At 40.2% G+C, this 26,959-nt stretch overlaps 1 protein-coding gene across 19 annotated transcripts in view; it reads left to right on the top strand.

The window, feature by feature from the left end:
• SEMA6D (semaphorin 6D) overlaps nucleotides 1-26,959 on the top strand; it is a 560,420-nt gene that overhangs the window by 486,483 nt on the left and 46,978 nt on the right. For 3 of the 19 annotated variants that reach the window (XM_074327782.1, XM_074327781.1, XM_074327786.1), the window contains exon 1: nucleotides 15,367-15,788. The exons of 10 other annotated variants lie outside the window; for them this stretch is intronic. The gene's annotated coding sequence lies outside the window, so the exon portion shown is untranslated. Of the gene's footprint in view, nucleotides 1-15,175; nucleotides 15,310-15,365; nucleotides 15,789-16,168; nucleotides 16,910-26,959 lie in introns of those variants that run through there. 6 more of the 19 variants (XM_074327792.1, XM_074327788.1, XM_019730703.2 and 3 more) reach the window with 5 other exon arrangements.

The raw sequence follows: 26,959 nt of genomic DNA, 5'->3' as shown, positions 1-26,959 counted from the left end.
TCTTTTAAATTAATGCAAATCTTATTGAATATAAATGGTAACTTCTTGTTTTAATTTGCATTTTGATTACTGTTGAAGTTGATATCTTTTTATAAGTCAATTGGTTGAAATTACCTGCTCAGTATCATTTGCCCATTTTATTATTGACATATTTGTATCTTTTCTTACTGAAGTACACTTATATATTAAGAATATTAGTCCTCCCACATACAAAAGAATGAACTGGAAGCCCTACTTCATACCATATAAAAATAACTCAAAAAGGACCATAGTTCTATATGTAAAGGCTAAACTTACTATATTCCTAGAAGAAAACATAGGAGTAAAGTCTGGGACCTTGGATTAGGCAATGGTTTCTTAAATATTACAGAAAAAGTGGAAGCAACAAAATGCAAAAGAAATTGGACTTCATCAAAATTAAAAATATTTGTGCTTCAAAGAACACTATCAAGAAAGTAAAAAGGCAACCTACGGAATGACAGAAAATATTTGCAAATCATATATCTGGTAAGGGATTTTTGTCCTTAATATATAAAGATCTCTTATGACTCATTAATAAAAATGTAAATAACTCAATTTTAAAATAGGCAAAGAATTTGAATAGAGATTTCTCCAAAGAAAATATATAGTGACCAATAAATACATGAAAAGATATTCAACATCTTTTTTTCAACATCTTTAATCATTAGAAAAATGCAAAGTAATACCACAGTGAGCTACTGTTGAACACCAAGATGGCTATATTCAAAAAAAGAGTAGAGAACATTGATGAGGATGTAGAAAAATTAAAACCCTCATACATTGCTGGTAGGAATATAAAATTATGCAACCAATGTGGAAAACAGTTTGGCAGTCCCTCAACAAATTAAACACAGGGTTCAACTCCTAGGTATATACCCAAGAGAAATGAAAACATATACCCATGGAAACTCTTGTATATAAATGTTCATAGCAGTACTATTCATAACAGCCAAAAAAGTGGAAACAACACAAATGTCCATAAACTGATGAATGAGTAAACAAATGTGGTATATCCATACAAAGGAACATTATTCAGCCATAAAAAGAATAAAGTATTGATACTTGATAATAATATGTATGAACCTTGTAAACTTTATGCTAAGTAAAAGGAGTCAGATATGGAATGTCCAGAATAGGCAAATCTAGAGACAGAAAGTAGATTAGTGGTTATCAGGGGCAGGGGAAGGATGCTGATGGGTACAGGGTTTCTTTTTTGAGTGAAGAGAACATATTGGAATTAGACTGTGATGGAAGCACAACTCTAACAACGTACTAAAAACCGCTGAATTGTATGCTCTAAAAGAGTAAACTTTTTAGTATGTGAATTACATCCCCATACAGCTCTTGTTCTTATGTTATAAATGGTTTTAAATTGGTGTTTTCAAGTTTTATTGTTTTTCACTGTATATTTTATATTTTTGCGGTAAAAAAATCAGTGTATTTCTCTGTGATTTTTGGTTTTGCATCATATTTAGAAATTCTTTCCCTACTTTAGGTTTGTGGAAATAACCATTTATACTTTCTTATAATCTCTTTTGAAAATTCAGATATTTGATCCAATAGAAATTTATTTTTTGGTGGGCAATGAAGTATCAAGTAAGATTCTAGCTTTTTTTCCCAAAATGGATAACCAGTTGTTTCAACTTGGTTATTTAATAATTTATCTTTTACCTGTTGCTTGAAATGCTACCATACTTATATTTTAATTTGCATATTTAAATGATTTAGCTTTTATATTAAAATCTGCATCTATCCCTGAGCTTTACTCTGTTCCATTGACTTAGATGTTTCTTCCTGCATTATTATTTGTTGTAGCACTATTTTATTTGTTGTAGCTTTAAAACACGTTATTACACAAGCAGGCAACAATTACTTTCTCCATCCAGAATTATTCAAACAAGTCATATATTACAATTACAATTGTGTTTTTTGAAAAGCAGTCTTTAATATCTCTCACAAAGAGGAAGCATTGAGAATTTAATTACAATTACACTGTATTTGGAGATTGGATTTAAAGCTCACAGACATATTTATCACCATGAGACTTCTTACATAGGGATAAAGTCTGGTTCTTCATTTACTTGTACTCGTTTATGTTTCTCTCAGGAGCATTATAGTTTTCTTCACATATGTCCAGCACACTTCTTTCCAAGTTTATCCTCAGGTGATCTATGTTTAATTTGCCTTTAGAATGGGATATAATATTTTCCCCATTATATGTTGCAATAATATTTGTGTGGTATTAGGTACATAGGAAAGCTAGTGATTTTTGCATTATTTTATAAACTATTAACCTTGCTAAACTCTCATTCCTTCTAAAAAATTTACAATGTTTGCCTCCTACTTTTTAATATTTATGACTGTATTTCACTTTCTTGACTTATTGCTTTGGCTAGCACATTCAAAATCATGGTACATAATATATCAATTGATGACTGATATCTACGGCTTTTTTTTTCTTTAAGAAGAATTCTTGGTAGTTTACCACTAAGAGCTATACTGGATTTTGATATAAGCAGTTTACATTTTGACCATGTTAAAGAATTATCCTATTCTAGTTTTGTTTCAGAGCTGTACCCAAGATTTATTTAACTTTTTTTAAAGATGTATTACAGTACTAGAAATACATTAACCTTTCTGTTGCTAATCTCTGTGTTATCACTCAACCTGTCCATTCAATAAATATATATTTAGCCACTAAGGATATAATTATGGTCCCTGCTTTCTAGCTCTAACTGCTGGAGGCAGTTACTTTAACTCTTTTTATTACTCTGAAGGGACACAGTATAACAGTGGATCACTAAAGCAGTCGTACTCAGTGAAAGAGAAGAGAAGAAGAGAAGAAGCACACTGCAGAGACAGATCATAATGGGGAAGGAAAAGAGGCAGGGGTGGCACATATCATTTAACAAAGCATCCTATGTGATTTTCATATGGCCACCAGGTTGGTTATGGGATTTTAGTAATATCTAAGTTTAATACAGAGTTTTACAGTTTTACTCTATAAAATGTACGTAATGTTCTCACAAACATTAATTACTTTACTCCTAACAATAACCTCATGTTAAACATTATCTCAAAAAAAAAATTATCTCAACATTAAAGAAGAGGAAACTGAAACTTGGAATTATTAGGATATCAAAGCTAAGCAAAAAGACAAAATCTGTGCTCTTTGCTCTTACCTTAATTAAACAATTGAATAACATAAGACTTAATGATTTTCATAATCTTTAGCAGAGAGTTCTAGAACTCATTCTTCCTTAGTTATGTTTACCCAAAAACTCCCCATTTCCCATTTCAACCTGAGAATCACTTGTTAATCACATCAGGCCATCCCCACCAGTGCTTTTCCAATCCCTCTGACTTGCAGAAATACCTAAGACCAGTCCTCTGTGAAAATCCTGTATTCTTCTCCCACATTGGCCTGTACCAATCAAGAGGCAATGTAATTTTACTAACAATTGTCACCCCAATAAATTTAATAAAAAAGAAAAAAAAAAGAAAAAAGAAAAAAAAGAAACAACATGTAAAAAAAAAAAAAAAAAAAGAGGCAAGAGACAAGGTGCTCAAATCGGTACTTACTTTGGCAGAAACTATCTTCCAGAGAAATACCAAAATCTTAATGAGCCGAATACAAACAAGAAAGTAAGAGGGAATCTAGTTTTCATCGAATGACCTAGGTTAGCCTACATGCTCTCTGAAGTCTTGCGTGCTCAGAAACATTGAAGGGAGAAACTTTAATCCTTCCCACTCCTGGACTGTTTCTTCCAACCTGGAAGCTACACAGTGGAGAATTATGCAGCCAAATTCTATGCTGTACTGTAAAAAATGTTGGCTTTCCATCAAGCCCTCAAGGCTTAACCCATCACCAGGGAGTCAGAACCCTTTTCTGGATAGCTGTGCTTCCAAGGCCTCAAACCAGGGGAACCCTACTCCTTTTCCAGAGTGGGGACTGCCTCAGCCCTAGAGTCCTTTTCGTAATCTACGTCACTCACAGAGCACACATTGGAGAGTGTTTAGGCAACAGGATGTTGTGTTTTTGTACCTCTCTGCAACTTAAGGAATATCAGAGGAAGAAAAGTGGCAGAGGGAACTCAGGAGGCCATATGCGCAATTCAGTCTCTGCTGCAAACTGCTCCAGGTCTCACTGCTGAAGCGGAGTCTTGAGAGCTCTCTGGCATATTAAATATTCATCAAAAGCCAAACACTACTTTTTCAACGTTTGACTGAATCATACAAGTGGTAGATTTGCTCCATCTTCACTCTTGGATTGCTCAGATATACGTAGCACTAAATTACGGTTCAAATGAAGGCAGTTTAAAAGATGAGGGAAGAATCCTTTATAGCTTATCCCTGCCTTTCATTCCTCTTAATTTAACCGTAAACTAAACGGGTCCATAAAATGTTTATAGAGAGTAATAAAGTGATGTTTTTAATACAAAGGTTGCGCGTGTAATTAAGTATAAATTCTATGACATTCTGTGTAATTTGAAATGGTTTGCATGAAATTAACAAATACTTATATCTATTTTATTGCTCCTCCCATTAATAGCAAATAATAAAAGGGGAAAAAAAGTAAAGTCTTGTCAATGTAAGTACGTGCAGTTCGAAAATTGAAACTGCAGATGTTACTAAAGACTTTATCTTTCTCTTGGAAGTGTGCCATTAAATTTAATTAGATTTCTCATTTGCCTTCCTTTTCTTTTACTCTGTCACTCTTTTTTTTTTTTTTTTTTTGCTGCCCTTCCCTCTTTCCCCCACCTATCTTTCTCCCTTAAATATTAGGAGAACACCACACATTTTTAATTGGCCTACATAATATAAATGAAGAAACTAATCACCATAAGAAAAACTAAAGTGTCGTTTTCCTATAATTATTACATTATAAATTGTCTGGAAAGTACTGTTACTTCAAAGCTCACCATGACCACTAAATAATATTATGAAGCACATGGCTCCAACACTCTCTTTTCATATACTTTCTTTTTCTAAATAAAAACTATGCTTGAAGAATTAAAGTCATATTCTTTTTTTTCCAGAATTTTTTGTAAAGAGAATTAGAAGCTATCTAATCTTTATGGTTATAGCATTTTATCATCTGACTGTCAAGATGTGATTTCTTACTCTGAAATGATCCACTCTCTATTATATTTCATGTTAACATTTCAAATCAAGTAAAATGGTGATGTCCGTGTTAAGATAATTGAGAAAAGAAGCCACTGAACTGAATTTCTCTAAGTTCGTTTAGACTTCAGCAGCCAATATTGATAATCAGAGCCTAAGGATGGCTAATTTTACGTGGAGCCATAATGGTTTAACTAAATTAATTTGGGGACATCTTTCTAATCTACACCACAGTAAGACCAGAGTTCCCCTAATATTTCTAAAATAATTGTTTTGGATAGTTTCACAAAACATTTTGAAAGTATCCATTCACATTTTCTATAAAAATGCCAGGCTGAAAAAGTATCACTGAAACTCAACTTAAAAAGGTATTAGATAAAATACTTTTCCTGTTTGTAAGACATGAGCGAGGAATGGGAATAACTCTGTAATTCGCCACTGTATAGTTTCCATGTTGGAGAAACAATGCAGGAATGGAAAGGATTAAAGTTTCTCATTTCAGTGTTTCTGAGCACATAAGACTTCAGTGAGCATGTAGGCTAACCTAGGTCATTTGATAAAAACTAGATTTCCTCTTACTTTCTTGTATGTATTTGGCTCATTTAGATTTTGGTGTTTTTTTGGAAAATAGAAAAAATCCCCAGTCTACTAACTGTAATTATAATAAGTTTCCAACACTGGGCATCCCTTCACGGACACCATGCAGGCACTTTATAAGCTCCACTTATCCAAAACCAAACTCAGTAATGCCCCATGCAAACTTGCTCTACCACCTGTATCTCAATCTCCTAAAATAATACAACTTTTCTTAAAGTCATACTAAGAAACTTGGAAAAAATCTCCCCTACCCACCCCAACATTCAAACACACCCCCACCTCTGACATTCAAACATCAGCCCACTCTACTGTGTCTCTGGTATATATTCCTACTTTTCTATTGATTCTACCTCCACTGAAGTCATCTTTTGTCCTGACCACTACACTAGGCATCCTCATTTCTGAAACCTCCTGCTTTTTCAATCTGTTGCTCCCTCTGGTTTTAATATTGTCTCTCAAAGTACAGCCTAGATTATGATCATCTTTTCCTCACAAATCTATGTCTTCTAAACACCCCAAGTACCAATTCAGAAATTCCATACAATGATTCAATCCTGTCCTTCCAGTCGTATTTCCTACTACTTGTCTCCAAGAATGCCCATCATGCCCAGCTACGCCAGGCCCTCACACCCTCTCCTGCTTCAGCCCACAATAACTTGGTTCTAGTCCTCTACCTTTGACACTTGTCTTTCAGTGTGTTTGGCTCAGCTCATATGACCCCACGTCTTGAAGTCGTTTACAACCCAACTATTATTCATTTCCCCCTTTTCTGTCTTTCTACAGCACTCTCCCTCCACCTCGGGATTTAGCATTTACAGCATTCTGCCATGCATGAAGTTAGCCTCTGGCACATCTGTGTCACCAGTTAGCTTGCACACTCTCTCTCATTATTCCCTCCATCAGATGTCTCCAGGGTTCCTGTCCCAGTCACTATTCTAGACACTAATAATACAAAGACCTAGTTCTCTTTCTTTCAAGAAGCTCAGTTTAGTAGGTGATAAAACATAGTAATGTGTGTAATAAGGCAAGCAAAGGGGGAGGGAATAGGGAGACAGTGTGATGAGCACCATACTTAGATTCAGAAGACTCGGATTTGAGTTCTGGCTCTGCTGTATAAGTCATGAAAAGCAAATCTCCTACTTTCAGTTTTCTCGTGTAAAAAATTAGGGTCCCTACCACCTAGTGTTCTATAAGAATCAAAATAAAATTAAATAGTGAATTTCCATTTGCTCCACCAGATCCACTCTCTGTCATTTTTCTCTACCCTGTACCTCTAGATGTTGACCTCTAAGCAAAGGGGTCCTCTCCACATCACCACTATGTCTCAGGTTCTGCTAATCGCTCCCTCCTCTGGCTCCTTGGTCGTCAAGCCCCTGGTAACTCTCCCTAGTGGTTTCCCTGCACTCTGCCCACACCTTTACAAATAGTCCCTTTATTAAAGGCTCCTCAAATTACCCAAGCCAAATGTGCCATCTGTTCCCTGCCAGGACTCTGACTGATAAAACTGCTTTTCAAACTTTAAGTTGCTGTCTAAATGCAAGGTATTTCTCATTTATCTCTGCACAGTGCTTTACACAAAGCAGGTTGCTGTTATTAATAACAAATGGTGAAGTGAATGTATGCAAGGAAGAATGAGTGAATGATCCTGCCCTCCTCCACCTGAGTTGTATTCTTTATCTGGGGGGATATCTCCTTGTCACCTTGATGGATTTCGTAATGCCTGATTTGATTTGGAAGGCCCCCTGTTCCCTTGGAACTCGCTGTCTCTTAGGGAAAACATCTCTGCACATAGTCTATCTCAGCCTTTTATGTTTCTAGTGATTTAACTTGAAAGGGTTAACTTTGCTTGAAATTTCCAGAAATATCCCCCTTCTGTATGCTGCACACTTACCCAATATCAAAATGGGTTGCTTACTTGTTTGTTTATTTATATCTTTTGTTCATCATCATGAAAGATAGAAATAAGTCAAAAGCAAGAAAATTGATTATTCCCTTATTACGTGGGGACCAAGAGCATATTTAAGGAATCAGTAACCCAGACTGGGGTAGTTTTTTCAAAAGCCCAACAAATAAACATATGGAAAATCATTGCCTCCACTGCCCCCTCTTCTAGGCAAAGCCTGGCCAATGAGTGGGCAATCTGGTAGCCTCATCAAGTGATCTAAATAAAGTTAAATCACAGAATCCAGTAGCTTGATATTTATGAGGAGCTGAAGTCATGACTGACTAGACTTTAATATTAAATTAATTTATTCCCAGCAATTATGGACTGTCCTTGTCTCCTGAATTCCCATGTATCTCAATAAAATAGGAGATCAGCATTTTCCTCTTTTTATATAATATAAAGTTGATGACTTAAAAATGAGACAGTGAGCCATGGAAACTATCTTTATAAAACATACTTTTGAGTAAACATATTTAATAGTATGCTTTGGTACTGAGTAGGCATTATTCATTAGCAAATAATTGAATAACTGGAATTCTTAATTAAAATTTGTGATGAGAAATGAATCTGTTTATTCTGCAATTATGACCCAGAAATTCAGAACACATTGGGGTAGTTTATGAGCATAGTTCCAAAGATTTTAATATAGCAAAAGAAATCACAAAGCTTTTAAACAGGAACTTTTAGATGAAACACACACACACACACACACACACACACACACACACAGTGTATGTGCATGGATCTAGATGCAATATGATTTAAAAAGTCAACCATTGAATACATCTATAACATAGAAATATTGTAATTTCTTTAAATAGTCCTGGGCCTTTCTGGATTTTCCAGAAAAGCTCTTAGCCAAACAGTTTCTTCCTTTGGCTTTGTAATTAAAATACAAATTCAGGCAATGGCAAACTCTGTGAGGCTCTTTTTTAAAGCTTTCCTTAAGTATATAAGTTTGAAGTGATTTTTTTCAGCACACATCACAGTTTAAGCTTTTAAATGACAGCCATCAAATAGCTCATCCTGGACTATAGTTAAGTGAATCAAATAATGTTTAAATCTAACTTGATTGGTAGGGCCAACGTGAGAAGAAAGTCTGTTATAAAAATGTATGGGCCTTAATTGTTTTTACTTGCTGGTTGTCAACCGAAGATAGGTTCTTGGTTCAAAGGCCAAGGTGATCTGCGGACAAAGAGAACTTGGGCAGACCACTTTGTGAAACTAACCAAAGGTTAAACAAACTGTACGTTTCTCCCGAACTTTCTTCTAGGACATAAATGAAACCCCTGTAGCTGGGGCTGGCAGAGAGACCATTACCTCCTGTCACCTTGTTTGTGTTGTTGCTAATTCAGTGACATCATATCCCAGACCCAGATTTAAATAGTGTTGGACAAATGTATCCCCCCCCCTGTGCTTCTGAGCCTTGCCACTTCATCACAGCTTAATAGGACATTTGGGATTTTAGACAAATCCTATAATCACAGCAGAATGCGAACAGTGTTTGCTATTGATTCTTATCCCAGAATGTCAACTTCTGCCTGTCCCCCACACACATACTATCCTTCATGCCCTCGCATATTAGCAGTGTAATTGTTTTTAATGAATCTAATCTATTCAATATTAATAAGATGTCCATAATAGCAAACATCTTAGCTGAGAAAGCAAAAGGAAAGAATATAAATATATCTTTTGTGTGCCTTTATTTGGAAAGATGTAAATTACCCAGAATCCTATTCTCTCTCTTTTTTTTTTAACCGATTGACCACACTGGTGGTTTCTAGCAATGAATTGGGTCTGTAGTTCTACATAATTCAGTAGTTCACTGAATATACAGAATTCAGTGATTAGGACTTTTTTTTTTTTTTTTTTTGGCAAAAGTTGCAATTGTATGATCCTAACTGTTAACTGAAACATTTGTAGCTTAACCAGTAAGGTTTATTTTAATATAAATTCATATGCTGTTGAATAGGTCTTTTTTCTCATTATTTATACGTAATTCAGAAATACATAATAGAATGCATATAATGTACAGAGATTTAAACTATTCTATAAATCCCAATGCAGAGTTCCTGACTCTAGTTTGTATGTGACAAGGAAAAACTATCAAAGAATTAGAAATTGAAGCACATATTTTTAACCTAGCTTTGAGCATCTAGTTGTGGGTTTTTAAATGTTTTTATTTCTTTTGTTATCCAAGACTTATTTTTTTTCCAAACCTATACTCTTTTTATGTTTTCATAGCATGGTGTCCTAGAAAGAAAATTAGGCTTGAAAGCCACACAGACCTGTATTAGACCCCAAACTCCATCATCTAATGGGGCTGAAAACCCTGACAAGATGGTTAACTTAAACAAGTCTGGTTTCTTTGTTCCTAAATGATGTCTGTCTCCAAGAGCTATGGGAAGAATTAAGTGATGTTATTGTGGCCAGCCAGTATCTGGGATGTAATAGGTACCCAGTTACTTTCTACTCCCTTTGTTGATTTGAATTGTAACATTGGCTTAAGCAAAAAAACAAACAAAACGAAACAAAACAAAATTGAAAATAAGATTAGGCAGGGAGGTTTGTTTTTAAAAACAAATTTTAAAATATTTAAACAGATAAAATGTTCTAACTCTCTACTACTTTTGGTTATTTTCCTTCTCTTGCTCCTTTGTTAACACATTCTAACATTTAATGGATGCTATTCATCCCCAATTCTTCAAGGTCAGAGGCTTGGTTACTGTAAATTTGTGGAGAGAAGACTGTCAGGAATTGACACCATCTCAGCTTCCTTACATCTATCTGATCAGCTGGGATGTAAACTGGTTTCTCTGTATCCTAAGAATTCCTTCCCAAAGTACGTTTAAGTATAATTAAGCAATTCTGGCTGAGTCATCATCTTTTTATGTGCTCCTCGTTCCAAAAAGTTTATTTTGCTTCTGTTTGTTCAAAACACCTTTGATAAAATGGTGATAGCATTCCCATCTCTTGTCTGTTTTCAGAAGAGCTAGCATTATTAAAGACTACTTGCTGTTCATTTTTCTGATGGGGGAAAAAAAAGAAGCTTAATTGTTTTCATTTGGCTTGAGCTCTAGTATCCTTCCACACAGTGTACCTGCGGAGTCATTAGCAAAATTAGATAGGTAACTGATTTATCATTTCTATAAAAGCACGGTGCAGTCCCTTTACTCAGAGTGTACAGCAAAAATTATTCATGCGAAGATAGAGTAATCAAAATGACTAAAAAAGCACATTTTTATCATTCCAAGCATAAGCATAGCTGTGGTGGTATACTCTCATAGTACATAATGATAGAAATGAATTATGTCAGTAAAATCTTGAGGTTGAAGATTTACCATGATAAATATTTTTCATTAAAGTGAAATATCTTGGCAGAGTCACTTTCATATGCAGACTATTGACACAAGGAGGCCAGCTGTGCCTATGCAGATGCTGAGATCTGGGTCTATATTATTAATGATTTATCATGTCATGGAGAGCTTAGATTAGTTTTGAAAGCAATCCCTTGCCACAAAAGCACTTTCTATAATGTGCGAACGCAAGGAATACTATGTGTGCTTTCCAAATTAAAGTAAACACAGAAGCTGTAGCTACCTTTGAAATCTCAATACCTCTATCTCTTTATTTTGAAACATGAAATTCTGCATCCTAATCTGTATCATTCATTAAAATTCACACAAAATGTTATTTTATATCAACTGGATAGTGAATAGTGTGTGTATCTGCGTTATATATACTCATAGATGAGGGAAGGTGGGAGATAGAATGAAACAAAAATGTATTGCAAATCTATTGTGTACCATATACCTTTTCCCTAAATCTCACATTCGACGTGAGGTTGGATTAACTTTCTGATCTAATTCTGCAGGATTCTAAGATTGCACTGCCTTCAGGGCAGATTGAGTAACATTGGCTAATATTTATTCAGTGTTTGCTGTGTTCCAGGTAAGATGCTAAACACTTTACATGCATTATCACATTCCATCTTCGTAAAATCCATCTGAAGTATTGTTATCAACCCTGTTTCACAGATGAGAAGACTGAAGCACAGCGTAGTCAAATAAATTTTCCTGAGAGGAAGAGTCTGGATTGGAATCCAGGTTGTCTAATGTTCCAAAGCCTTCACTGTTCACTATTGCTAATTACTTTTATCTCACTATTAACCACTATTACAACTAAGTAAGAGGTAGGGTTCAAATCCTGTTTAATTACTACCTGTGTGACTTTAGGCAAGTCACTGAAACTTTCTAAGCCTCAGCTTCCTCTTCTGTAAAATGAAGATAATAATGGTATTTACCTCATAGACTTGTTGAGTTATAATAACACTTGTAAAACGCTTGGAACAGAGTTTGGCATATATTTAGCTCTAATGCTTTGTTTAATAACTGTTACAGTTACGAAAACTTTTACTGACTATTACACATTTTCTATAATTTTTAGATAGCTTTTATTCTTTTTTTTTTTTAAATTTGAAACAGATCTATAGATTAACTCTTTAATGTTAACATTTTGATTTTTTTTTTTAAAGATTTTATTGGGGAAGGGGAGCAGGACTTTATTGGGGAACAGTGTGTAGTACTTCAGGACTTTTTTCCAAGTCAAGTTGTTGTCCTTTCAATCTTAGTTGTGGAGGGTGCAGCTCAGCTCTAGGTCCAGTTGCCGTTGCTAGTTGCAGGGAGCGCAGCCCACCATCCCTTGCAGGAGTCAAACTGGCAACCTTGTGGTTGAGAGCCCACTGGCACATGTGGGAATCGAACCGGCAGCCTTCGGAGTTAGGAGCATGGAGCTCTAACCACCTGAGCCACCAGGCAGGCCCATAGATAGCTTTTATTCTTAAAACTAGATTGGGAATGAAACATAGAAATAAAATTCTGAACTTTACTCCTCAAGTAAAGAAACAAAAACATAGGTTGTAAATTAAGTTACTACATATCATTGATGGGAGATGTATGCAGATAACACTAAAGCATAATGACTAACCATCTATATAGCACTGAACCCTTTAAGTACTCTTTCTGGGTGTGAAAAGAGCCAAATACTTCCTTCCTTACTCTCTTCCTTCCTCCCTCCCTCCCTCCCTCCTTTCCTTCCCTTATTATTCATTCATTGAACAAATACCCTTATACAGGTACTATGCTTTCTTGCCCTGGGGATATGGTGAATAAGTCGCTACTCTTGAGGAGTGTACAATCTAGAGATGACTATGCGCTCTGGTTTGACACATAAAAGAGTGTGGAAAAGTTGTGGGTTCCATGATCAGATCTGTTTAACAAATATGTATTGAGTGACCATTAAATGCCAGGCACTGCTAGGCACTGGTGCTTGTCCAGGTAGATAAGACAAGATCCCTACAGTTAAGAAGAATCCAGTAGGGAAAACATCCTAAACAGATATGTTTCCATCAATTTGGTAAGTTATCTAAGTGAATTTGCTAGGAGAGTACAGAAGAGAGGTTATAGGTAGCAGGATGAGGGAAAGTTTGACACCTACACAAAATTTTTGTTAAAAGTCTAGACAAGCAGAAATTACAGTACATGAAATTAGGGGGAAAGAGTACCCCAGACATCAGAGGCCCCACAAGTGAAGACCCGGAAACCTAAAACACATGTGACACAGTGGGGAGCTGCAAGCAGTGGGGCAATGCTAGAGCATACAGCATAAGGTGGTGGTGGTGGTGGTGATGGTGGGGGAGGACTTGGACTAAAGAAGTAAACAGGGCTAGCAGGTTAACAGTGTGCAAAATCAATTGAAAGAGCCAAATGCAAATAAACTGCATAAAGAGTGAGCAGTTTCCTTAGAATTCTTGCCACGAAAATCCAAATAAAAAGAGTGCCATTTTTTTTCACCAATCCTGACTGTCAAGATTCTGGGAACCAGGGAAATGATGAGCCTTAAGAGTGATATTTTGATCCTTACCAAAAGATAAAGAGTACCGGTCTTTTGACGTCAGTGGATTATTCACTTCCCTACTTCTCCTCCCCCGGTGGACCTAACACCGGAATTGGCTCTTAGATTTAGACTGATATTGAAACTGAAAACACGTCTTATTTTTGGCTCAAAATGACCCATCAGCATATCGTTCTGGAATCATTCCTGGATTGAAGGACTCAGTGTAGGGTCAACTGCATTCTCTGGGATGGCACTCTGGAGAGTTGGCCATAGAATTTCAGCAAAGAATTCGGGAATCTAGAGAATTGAACTTCTTTGCTTTGCTGCTACAGCAGACACAGGACAGCTCGGGAGCTTTCTGCCTCCAGGTGGATGGCAGTTTGATTCCTCATCAAGCCCCGGTCACCTTGCATCTTCATTCAGTGCAGAGCCCTCTGCATGTAGCCGGGCTTGCTCCCTTGATGGAGAAAATGCAGAAAAACTGGATGCCAGTAAAATAGGCACAGCTTTCTGGGTCAGAAGTTGGCTGGGGAAGGGCCCTGACTGCCAAGTAACTTGCAATGATGTCAGAGCCCAGCACAACCAAAAAACACCAGTCAGCCAGCCAACAAAAGCCTTAACAACAGAAAACTCAGCAGTATTGCCAAAGCTGTTCTTTCCGCCCCCTACCCCTTTCTTCCAATAGGAAGAACAGCAGGAAGAGTTTATATTTTAAGATACCCCTTCCTCCTCCCTCCTTCATTTTGGTAACAAAGTGTTAACTACAGAGAAAACAGGATGAGTCCTGCAGCAAGTCCCTTGGGGTGCCTTTATGAGTTCCTTTTCAAGGCTATCAGTGGAAGATGCAGAAACAACTCAGAATAGGGTATTTTCCTTAAAAATGTAAACATTTAATTGTGCTGAGGAGAAAGTAGGAACCATCAAGGAAAGGAAAATCCTTTCTCTGCCCTTCTTCTCTCTTTTACAGTAATTAAATATACTCAAATGAAAATTAAAAGTTTGGTGAAAAACCTCTCTTCTTTCTTTTTTCTTTTAATAGGGGCATCATGGTTCATTCCAGCCATTTAGCGCCCTCAGTGATTCATAATTCAACTGTAAATTAATAAAACACAGCCCGTTCTTGGAAATGAAGTTTGGATTTACATCCTCTGTTTTGGAATATGTGACTTTTTTTCCCCTTTCATTTGTGACAGTCAATTTTAAATGATGTCACTTCAAGGACATTTTCATTTCTCCCACAACATATTACACGAAACACTTGCCTGTAAAACCGGCTCATTAGCCTGCAAAATTATACTGTACTGAATGGCTTTCATTCAAAGTAGAAATGGGATTTTTAGTAGGCAATTTCTTTATTTTATAAAGATAAAGCAATGTTTGATTGCTTCTCCCCAGCTGTTTTGCTTAGTGGTTATAAAGAGAAATGGGGGGGGGGGCGAAAAAGGTAATATAGGGGCTGGTTTGTAACGGTGTGCTTAAAAATTTTTTTTTAGATTAGGAAACTAAGGCAGAACTTTACGGAGCAACTGCGCCTGCAGTTCCTCTGGGCTGCAATGATTTGTCCTCTGGATGTCTGGAGGAAAGCTCTGAAAAAGAAAAGTGAGGGAGCGAGGGAGAAAAACAGGGAAGGAAGAAGGAAAGCAAAAAGGCAGCTTCGCCGGCTGCAGCAGCCACCGCGAGCTGGATGACAGGCGCTGGGAGTTGCTGGAAGGAGCAGCTCTTTAGAGGTGGGGAGAAGGAGGGTGCGCAGCAGAGCGCGGGGGAGGAGGGACGCGGAGGCCACTGAAGGGTCAGCGGGGCCGCGGCGCCGGGCTGGGGGCCTCCAGGCGGCGCTGGCCGGGGAGCTCGGGAAAGGGCGAGCGCGCCGCGCCACCCGCGCCTCCTGCAGTCCGCGCCTGGGGGTGGGCCCCGGGCTGCGAGGTGCCGAGTCGGGGAGGGAACCAGGCTCCGGCTCGCCTGATGGATTGACTTGGAGATGGATCGAATTACACCATTTGCCGTGCCTCGATTTGTTTTGCTCCCGCTTCGTCCCGCTGCTGTTTTTGCTGCAAGGACTGGTGGTGGCGAGTTTCAGGATTATATCGAGGAAGCCAAGACCTAAAGAAACAGTGGGATATACATGTATATTTTTCATTTTTTCTTTATTTTTTTTCCTTGCGCTTGACAAGCTTTTTTTTTTAAAAAAAAACCAGCCTCCCCCCATGAGGTAAGACCCTCTTGTAAAGATTTGCTAATGCTCAGGGTGCCTGCTGGGGATCGGACCCAGATCCTCAGAGCCTGAATCGTAGCGGGCGTGTGCGTACGTGTGTGTGTGTGTGTGTGTGTGTGTGTGTGTGTACGTTGTCACTGGAGAGTTGATTTCTTTTCTAATCAGCTTTCCCCGCCTGCGGTGCAAGGGACGCGCAGAGGGGCTGGAGAGGTTTGTCGGACCCGTCAAAACTGGCAGAGCTGGGGGGTTGGGGGGAAGGGCACATGGACTTGGAGGCCCCGCTGAAATGTGCAACCCATCCGAGAAAAAGCAGAAGGAGGGGGCAAGTAAAAGTTTCTTGCCAGGCAGCGCCAGCTCCGCGCTCCCCCGCACATTATCAGGCTGCTTTGGTGTCGGGGACGGCGTTTCCAGCCAGCAAGAGAGCCGAGCCAAGGCCAAAGGAGCGGGCTGCGGGCTCGGCCGCCCCCTTCCGCCCGCCTGCCCCGGAGCGGACGCTGGGACCGCCTGGATAGGGCAGCGCCGCGCCCGGCTAGGAACCGACGGGCGAGCCCTCGCCTGCGCCTGGAGAAGGGGCGTAGCGCAGCCGCCGAGACCCGAGCAGCTCACAGCCGACGACAGCTACCTGTCAGTGCGCCCCGGGGTTGGACGGCCCCAGTACAGCGAGTGGTGGGGGTTCAGGGGACTCACCCACCTCCACCCTCCTGGCTCCGCCAGGGGCTCCTGCCCAGAGGGCGGGTGCTACCCACTCTCGGTCTCCCCCTGCTTTCGGAGCGCGCCGCGGGCGGTCTCTGGGGCCGGGAGCTCCCCGCCGCCCACCCCATCTCCCACCCGGCGCCCGGGTTTCTCCTCCCGGCCAGTCTCCCCCGCAACTTTCCGTGCTTTGTTCTCCGGCTGGAAATGATTTACGGAAGCGTCTTGGACAGGGTCTCCGCCAGGCGGCAAGAGCCCGGCGCTGAGATGTGTTACGTTCTCATCTACCCATCAATTATGGATGGAAACAAACAAGGAAGAGTCAATTGTGCATGAGCCCCTTCTCCCACTACAGGAGGCGTCCTGCAGCCGGGTGGGAGCCTCCTCTCGCGTCGGCAGCCGCTGGCAGGGGGATGGTGAGGAGGAAGGTAGGGAAACTTTTATTTCCAGTCTTGACAGCGATATTCGTTCCTGGTCTGCAGAAACTGATACAGCAGCCGCCTTGGGGGAATTAAAAGGGCTTAAAGCTTCCTCTATCGTGTCTAACTCTTGGATTGAAATAAAAGGTCATAAAGCACTTGAAGGTGTGGATAAGAACTGGGTTTGAAAATTTTCTGCTAAGTCGACTGTCGGGACCAGAGCTGTTCAGGTGATTGTTTAAATCCTGAACTTGTGAAAGGCTAAATCCCATGGAAGTAACGCGGAATGAAGTAGCGGTATTAATTAACAGCATTAGAGACAGTCGGGAGTGCTCCCGGTTCTGAGGTGACCATTCAGTAACCCAAGTTCCAGCATCCCAGTATCTCGCCGCTCTCAGCTGGGTGATTTTCACACAGAACGGACAATAGATCATTACTGCAGATATATAGACTTTGTAAACAGTAATTGGACCTATGTCCACCTCTACAGGGGGTTACTCTCCCTTAAAAATAACAATAGTGTTTACGGTTTCTTGGGAAAAGAAGTGTCCAGGGCAATTTTCCCAAGAACTTATAGCTGCTAAGAATTTCAAGTCTGCAGTATCTACTTGATATTTGGGGCAATAAAGTGGATAATTTTGTTTACTTAAAGGCTGAAGTCCCAGGAAAAGGTTTAACGTTTTTCTAAATTGGATTGGTCTGTCTCAGAATAGGAGAAATACTTGTTCTGAGAATTTTTTTCAAGGTATTTTTTCCTTGTAGAATTGAGAAGTCTTATCGCAGACAGCTCAAGGTGAGGATTTTACTATCCTTGTGGTGGTTTAAACAATAGGTTTTGATGCTGGTTTATTCATGTTGTTAAAAAAAAAAATCCCTTAGCTCTCTCAGGTATCTAACTCAGGAAATTAAGTTGTGTGTAGTCATGTTGAAGGTAGTGAATGACAGGCATGTTTTGTCAGGCTGGCAAATATTTCATAAACATTTACCCTGGCTTAGATAAATAGAAATTACCAGATAAGCTCTGAGATTTGGGCCTGTATTACCATGATCTTAAACATCTGAAGGTAAATAAACTAGAGCTCAGTCATAGCTGAGTTTCGTTTTTTTATAGTTAATGTCTGTGCTTTGATTTGGGTCTCTAGAATGTGCTCTCGGAAAGACAGTTAAATAAATAACCCTAAGATTACCCAAATACATTGTTTAGTAGACCATTTTCTTCCATTGCCTCATTTAGTTAGATTAACAACCAGCTACTATCTTATTGGCTCCTGCAGAATATTGCTACCTGTCCTCATTTCTACTAGGGATGCTACATACATAATCTTTTTAGAGAAACATTTCTGTGATGCAGGACAGTATGCCAGGAATATTGTGACTTCCCCATCACCAAACAGCTGGTTAACTTGAGTTTGATTTAGATTTGTGGGCATTCTGCCCATTTCCTTTTTTTTTTTTTTTTTGGTACCCTCTGATAGCACCATCTGCTCATGTCTCCCCTAGTTTGATGGATTTGAAAGATGACTGTGACGTAAACCTCTTAGTCTTTAGAGTAAGGGCAACTTAGAAATCCAGGGGACTCCAGATCACTGGCTGCTTGCTGCACAGGAAGGTTCTGTCCAGTAACTGCTCAGGGTAAGTGTGCCTCCACATCGTGTGGTGGTTTCTGTTGTTTGAAAGGCACACAGGCAAGTAAGTAGGAATCAGAGCTTTGAGTCACAAAGATGCCCATAATTGTTCAGGACTTACTGAAACTGAAGAAGTTCTTTACTTCTTGCTGCTCCATCATAATGAATCTTGGTAATTAGCTTAGTCATTGTTCTTGCCTGTGAATTTCGCTAAGATACAAGGAGTGAAAAATGCATCTGAAACAGGGTCATTTTTCACCCTTCTGATGCATTTTATGCAGCGTTAAGAGCCTGGCTGAATGCCTAACCATTATTGGTGTAACCATAGGAGGTGAACTCCTTCCTTAGCATATTGCAGGATAAAATATTACCTTTTATTTCACCTAATAGACTTTAAACCTGCATATTCTGGATTCATTTCTAGGGGAAGCAAGAGGCACTTGTGATATGCCAACCACTCAGTATTTACTGAGTATCATTGTTTGCAAGGAGCTAGGCTAACCAATATTCCAACACCAGGTGAGGCAAACATGTTTCTGTATGTTCAACTTAAGAATGAAAAGAAATAGAGAATGGCAAGAAATGTAAATACCCTTTGGAGTGAGCATATTATTTTATTCAAGAGATTTTAAAGTAAGATTATCCATACCAAGTATTTACAGTAGTCCAGCTCTCCTGCCTTTAACACTAATAAATTCAATGTATTTAGTGTAGTTCATGTAATGAAAGTGTCATTAGAGTGGGAGCTCACACTCTTCTTGGTGGCTCATGTGAATGGAGACAGTGTTACAATCTACCAAAGCCAGAATCTTAGGTTGCTGCTTATTTTGTGAACTGCTGCCAACTTCCAGTTGGGCAAAAGTGTGTTTTGATGTAGTCACGTGATACACAGAGAGACTAAAAATCATAGAACAATACTGAGCATATCATAATCCTTTTTAGTTGAGGTGGCTGTTGTCGGGCTGACTTTTTCTCTTCAGCCCCTGACAACAGTGGTAGTGCAGCTGATAACTGAAGGTGCTTCCATTCCTCCCAACAGGAAAACTAGGAACCATTCTTACTTTGAAAAGCAACTGTTTATGTAACCGAGGGCCATCAAATCGGTGGTCCATAGAGATACCACATGAGGTGTACTTATTTCTCAAACTTCTCTTTTCTATTAAGCTTTTGTTAACTCACCCAGATTAGCATTTTAACAACCCTGAAGTGAACTTCTGCCATTCTCTCTACTTGGACACAGTATGTAGATCATCCATCATCCTGCCCTTGGCTACAACAGGCTGCTGGCTCCATCACCATTTGGAGCTACACAGAAACCATCCGACTGTGAACAGCACAGCTGGCAATTTTTTTCTTCCACACCACTGGCAGCATTGTCTGGCTGTGGTAACTCAAGTTAACACCCAGAACAGGAACTTTCCATTGTTTGGCAACCTGCACAGGGCCCTTCATCCATTTCTGGGGGCACACCTGCAGGAAGGTCCTGCTGGCTTGCAGTGGCATGTTCCATTTAAAAGCGTACTTGCTCCAACCTCACATGGCCCACAGGAAAGCCTCTCTAGTCTTGATACGATGAAACCACCAGAATTACAGAATGAGATGGAGCCATTCAGACACCACTCATCCTAGACCTTCAGAATTCAGTCTATTGAAAAGAGGAAGACATGAAGTAGCCTTTTAGCTTGTGATCCAAATGACTGAAAGCAGAAAAAACCTTGTCTCTAATTCTTTGGAGAAAACAGGTTACTGCTTCATCACTTGTCACGAAGAACATGTGATATGCCTGATTATGGGGCCCAGGTCTAATAGCATCCAATGCTTTCTATCTCTTTTTTTTCTTCTTTTTACGTAAGAAGAGATCTGTAGTCATTGCTTATTAAAGCAAGAATGACAGGAATTAGGTGGCTGTATTTGTTAGGTCATGTTACCAAGCTTACAAAAACATGATTAGAAGTACTGCTTTTGGAGTTGGATACAGGAAGAAGGGCAGTTTGATGTGTCTCATTCTGGGAGAGATCCTCTTCTTGCTTCTTTGACTATTTACAAGTGAAATCAGTCACATAACAGCTAGGATGATGCAGTGGGACCTAAAAAAAAATTTTCACCCACTAAGTTCTTCTAGCTGGGCTAATAGTAATCAAAATAACAGAGACAGTAACTGGAGAAAATCAAATTTTAGTACATGTGCGTGGGGAATTCAAATAGGCGTGAAAATTCCAAACACAGTGAGGCAACATTGGGTATAGAAGACATTTTGGACAAAGGAGTGAAGGAAGGGGGACAGGGTCTTGGTGTCAGAAGTGAGAATGGGCCACTTACAGGTAGTTGAGAAGAGCGGAATGCACCTCGTGGCAGGCAAATCCTTGCTGGGCAACACAGAAACAATGAGGCACGGGGTGTCAAGCCAACAGGCCCCTTCCTGAAGCCTTCCTATTTACCATACTTAATTCAAATTAGGCTTAGGCGACATCCTAAAATCTCCTTCCTGAAGCAGGGGTTTCTCTGTCTGAATCTCTTAGGCAGAAAAGGGGGGAGGGTCAAAAGTTCTTCCTGAGTCTTTTGTTTCTTAAGGAACAGCTTAAAATCAACATCCCAAAAGGCAGCTTCAGGGAGCCAAAACTTGGGTCTCCTTCGAGTGATGATGATGATGATGATGATGATGAAGAGGAATAAAGGGAAGCAACCACAATACCTACCACTTGTTGGTCTGCTTACTAAATTCTAGGCACCATACTCAGATCTTTATTATATCACATAACTCCCAAACACCTGCATGAGATAGGTTCTTCTATCATCAGTGCTGTATCAAAAAAGAAAATCAGCCTTCTGAGAAGTCAAGTTATTTTCCTAAAGTTACACAGCAGGGAGGTGTTTCTTCAGGATTTGGACAGGGTCTGCCTTACCTCTCTGCCCACATTTTCATTACTGCACTGAATTGTTTCCAGGAGTGAGGACCATTCTGCAATTTTCTGAGTCCCTGATATTTCTGACATTTGTTTTTCAATCAAAGAGTCAGATTCTGAAGGAAATTTTTATACTTAATGAAATAATATGAACAGAATGGGTATGCTCTTAAATTTTAACCTTTCTCTGCACTAAATCATATTGTTGTCGTCGTCTTTCATTTTTATTCCTGTTGGCCAAATATGACACACCCTTCAAGTGGCCGGGAACACTTCTCTTCTGGCACCATTTTTCTCCAAAATTGGTGCCAAAATTGTCCAAAATTACAGTGGCGTACGACAAATGGCGATATTTATCACTCTCCACCAAAAACTGCTTCTGCATCAGGATGCAATTGACATTCATTTCCCTGGGCTTGGCAGGTGAAGATCCATTATGTACCCTTGTCCCATTTCCCACGAGTATTTATGGGCCCCATCAGCGAAGACAGTGAGAGCTGTAGCTGTGCAAGCATTAGTGGCACCAGGAGGAAAGTTTGACTGTATTAGATTGTAATACACATTTTTCTTCATTACGGTTGTGGAAGAATCCTTTTACCTCTATGAGTCATCAAAAACATTGTTGAGAAATTGTCACCCATGCATCAGCATTTTTTTGTGATTCTCTTTTATTCAGGATTCCCATGGGAGGGGAAAAAAGTACACGTTACCACTACATATAATGCTGAAATTTAAGGTTTTCACCATGTATTTATGGGCAGGAAATACGGGTTTTAAAAAGTCCAATATGTTGGTGCATGTATAGTAAGGCCTCAGAAGGATCTGTAGTTACTTACTTAACCTATTATTGGAGTCTGTATTTAAAAATAAAGTCTGGAGTTTCTACTCCGCTGAGGAACGGGCACACAGGAACCAGAGCAGATGAAGTTCTTTGAGAAAATAACGTGTTCATTCCCCAGGAGCCGGCTGTGAGCAGTCGAGGGACTCAGACTCCCCTAGAGTCTGAACGACCTTGGCCTGGGCCTCTCTTGTCGTTCTAAGGGTCTCTGGAAGCTTTTTTGGTCTGCAGAGTTGTCTACATTGATCAGTAAGTCCCCAAACCTCTCCTGGGTAATTGGTGGATCTACTAAATGTATTTTTAAAAGCTACAGAAGGAGGAGGAGGAGAGGCAGAAGAAGAAGGAATAAAGAATGTGGCAGTTGTTTCTGTTTTTGTCATTGCTGGGGTAACCATTTGTGCATCCAGCTAATTTTTACCAAGTGTCTGCTCTGCACAAGTAGGTGCCAGGGTGGGGAGAGGGTTCAAAGAGGAAGATGACACGGTTCCAGAGCTCAAGGGTCTTGCTGAGTAGTATAGAAAAGCGGAGGTAAGCACATAGCCAAAATAAAATGGAGAAGGTTTTAAGTGCCAGAAAATACACACACAGACCTATGGAAACTGAGAGGAGTAAGAGGTTATTTCTGGTGAGGGTGGTCAGAGAAGGCTTTGTGGAGCCACTGATATTTGAGCTGGCCCTTGAACTAGGTAGGATTTGGACAGGTGGACAGTGCAGGAGGTCGTGAGAGGGAGGGCATTCCAGGCATAGAGAACAGCTTAAGCAAAGGCCCTGAGGTGGGAGTGAGGGTCTCGGTCAGTTGCCCACGTGTGAAGTCCTAACCTAGGACAGACTTGCATTTCAGGTGTGAAGAGGCAGTTTGCCGTGCAATCCACAAATACTTATTAAGTGTCTCTGGTCATTCCACAGATGGCCCTGCTGCTTAAGCCATCAGCATGAATGGGATCAGTCTTGTGACGATTTACTAGTAAACAGCTCCGTGATCAGTACTAAAACCCCCATGTCAACTCCCAACTGGTTCAGTGTCACACATAAACATTGCAAGGCATGGCGTGACTTGCCTCAGATTATCTGGCAAGAAGGGTTTCTCTTCACAATGTTGTTTAGCAGAACCAAACTAGAAGATTGCTGCCTCATCAGCTTCATCTTTTTTTTTTTTAAACTCGAAAAGACTCTAGACATAAACTCTATAATAAAGAATAAATTGCATAATATGTGGGAATTTGGAGTGGTGCGAGAAGGGAATGTGGAGATAGGAAGTGGAAGAGAAAGTAGAAATCTGTTGAAACTGAGGATGAGATGAGTTGGACTCTGGGTGCTCACTAGACTGCAGGCCCCAAGAGGCTGGACTGCCTACTCACCCCTATAAGTTAGCAGAGTGAGTGACACATAGTAGACGTGCAGTAAATATTTCAGTAAATGTGTTAATTGAGTTTAACTTTTCATTACGTTGCAGTGATAGCCTATGGTGGCTGGTAAACTGCAAGGGATAGGGTCGGAGCTATTGAGTGCCTTTTCAGAATTGAGTGAAAAAGTAGCCGTCAACAGCTTGGAGAGGTACTAATACTTCCTTTTTAAAAACCCCATCCTTCAGAATCCCTGGGGATTCAGCACCCCTTTCTGAATCTGAGCTTTCAGGATAAACTCACCCCCCACCAGTGGCCCCCCCCAGCACCCTACCTTATCAGCTCCTTCCGCCTTCTCCCCATGCCCATCCCTACTCCAAGCAAGGCTATTTGGGTATGAGGGTTTCCAAGCCATCATTAACCCCTTGAGTTAACATAAGTTGTGAGCAACCCATGGTTACATTTAATAGTGGAGGTGACAAGCTCTGTGGGAAGAAAGACTGGAAGTTCTCTATAGTATGAGCATGCTTAGTAGAACACATAATAAAGGAAAAATAAAATGAAAACATTCCCATTAGGGAATCATTAAGCCAATTGCTTGGCCAGGAATTGCTCCAGTAGTTCAATTTTCCTTGGTATATTTAAGTCCTTTACAAGTTAATAGTTATATGACAGACAGTCTGAGAGAAGACTCTTAAGTCTGAAGAATCACTGCCAATGAAAGATCAATCAGAAATTATAAAATAGGTCAATGGGGGGAAAGGATTAAGCATGTACAAATTTAGTATCGGGAACTTTTCAGGAACATTCCACTGACTTAAAGCAGAGAACCTGTTGAGTCTAGTAATTAGTCTGGCTCCCACCCAGTTACTTTTTGAAGTGAAGGGCATGCTGCCTCTGCCTAGAGCGCAGTTGCCTTCCAGACAAGACCTAAAATAAACTGGCATGGCTCGCCTTGACTGATAATAACAGCTAACACTTACTGTGTGCTCGCCGTGTGCCCTGGCCCCGTGCCTAGCACTTTACATATGTTATCTCATTTAATCCTCACACTGCCCCTGAGAGTGTAAGACTAATAGCTAAGAGCCAGCATTTGTTCCGTGCTGACTATGTGCCTGACACTCTTTCAAGTGCATATATTAAATCGTTTGATCATTGTATGAGATGGGTACTGTTATTAGTAATATCCTCATTTTACACAGGGAGGCCGCTGAGGGATGGGAAATAAGTAAGTTTCCCAGGGTCGAACAGCTAATGAGTATTAGGGGCAGGAGACTGAGCTCCGCGAGAAGCAGTGTGGTAGGCGGCTTAAGAACATGAACTTGACGGCCAGCTTTTCGGGATGTGTGTCCTGGCTGCGTAAGTGATAAGCTGTGTGATCTTGAGTAAATTACGCAACGTCTCTGAGCCTCTGTTTCACCACATAAAAGGTGGATGATGATGAAAGGACCCGCCTGGTAGGGTTGTTGTGAGACATAAATGAATTAATATTTGAACAGCACTTAGAACAGTGCTTGGCATGTAGTGAGTGCTGTATATATCTCAGTGTCTGTTAACTACAAGTAAATGCAGTCTGGCTCCAGAGCCAATGCATTTCCCCCTTATACTGTGCTGTCTTCTCACGTGAGATTTTATCATATCTCTTTAACTGATACATAGACTTGGCAGCCAGTTTCACAACCAACTACCCTCCACCCCCACCCCACTACACTTGCCACAAATTCAGCCAGATTGAAAAGGGGAGTTTGGCAGGAGAGGTCCAGTGGCCTGGAGATTGACCCCAGACCGTGACGCCTGGTTGCGTATCCCTCACCCGAATGTCAGATGTTTCAGATTCATAATGTCAGAAATCTCACTGCCATTGTCGGCTGTGCTGAAGGACAAGGTGGATGATTGGCATGTGTTCTCTGCTGATGGCCTCCCGGGCTCATGAAAACCTGAATAGTACTGTGGAAATTCAGGCACTTGTAGACCATCCCTGTCATCACCCACTTCTTTGATCTCTACCAGTGGTCCTCACACTTTAAAATTCATCAGAATCACATAGGGTTAAAACGCAAATTTCCAGAGCCCCAGCACCTATGGGTCTGGAATGGGGCCCAGGAGTCTGCATTTTTAACAAACACCACAAGTGACTTGCGCCCTGTTTTGTCCCTTGACCACACTTTGAGAAATGAGTCTCTAGTGTAGCCAGAGTGTAGATTCCCATCCAAATAAGGCTTTAGACGTCAAGGCTCACGTGGGCAGGCCAGTGGGTAGTAGATCAGAAACCTTTTGCCTGCATCACCGGGAGAATGGTTACAAGTCAAAGGTTCCTGGCTAGCTCATGAAAGAGTGAAGAACGTGATAAAGTCTGCTCAAAGCAAAAGAGGCTTTTTCTCCCCCCCAGTTTGCAAAAGATCTTCACCGTGAGCAGAAATTAAGAAAGAAAAAGGGGACTCACTTATTTCTGCTGACTGGCCTATATCATTTCATAAATGGAGTCCTGAGCCAGTATTCATAGCAACATTTTTTGATTTAATGATAAACTGAGATAAGGGTAATCAAACTTCATGCTTCAGGGCATAAGGTGATTGCCTGCTGCGGTCAGGATGGAATTTTTTCCCTTGTGCTTTGCACAATTGACTAGATGCATTAGAGAGAGAACTTGGGCTGCGCTTGGAGGAGCGGAGGCTAGAGGCCCTGGCAGAACACTTCCCTGGATGAGGTCATACGGGAAATGGTCTGGTGTGCGATGAACAACCATCATCATTTGGCTTATCATTTTTGTTTCATATGAACATTCTGCATTCCGTGCGTATTTCTGTAAGCTGTGTGATGAGATTGAGAGCCTACTGTATTTGGAATCAGATGACCTGCACTCCAGCTTTGGCCAACAGCACACTCTCTGAGTGACCTAGGGAAAGCACTGTCCCCTCAGAGACCCGTTCTCCTCATCTGTGGAGTCACGATTATAATGAGCATCAAATAAGACAGTAGAGGTGAAAGTGCTTGGTGAGAAGCAGATAAGTGCTGCTCAGTTGGGGGGTATTATTATGATACAATGAATGACACCTTATGGAATCACTGTTTATTATAATCAGCAATATATAAATCCCTACTCTATATGATGATTTTATATGCTTAATGACAGTGAACATTTATCGAGTTCTTAATCTGCCAAGTTCTGAAGTATTTTCATTTACATTCTCTTATATAATCCTCAGATCAGCCCTTTGGGCCATATATGTTTTTTATTCCCATTTTATCAATGAGGACAAAAATGTTCAAGGAGCATCACGTTCCTATTGCTATTGTAAGGATTCCCACAAACGAAGAGTCCTAGAACAACACAGAGTTACCACCTCACA

The sequence above is a fragment of the Rhinolophus sinicus genome, linkage group LG03, assembly GCF_036562045.2.
Source record: "Rhinolophus sinicus isolate RSC01 linkage group LG03, ASM3656204v1, whole genome shotgun sequence".
Taxonomy (NCBI): Eukaryota; Metazoa; Chordata; class Mammalia; order Chiroptera; family Rhinolophidae; genus Rhinolophus; species Rhinolophus sinicus.
Note: the sequence above shows the minus strand (reverse complement) of the source record. Positions and strands in the feature narration are given on the sequence as shown.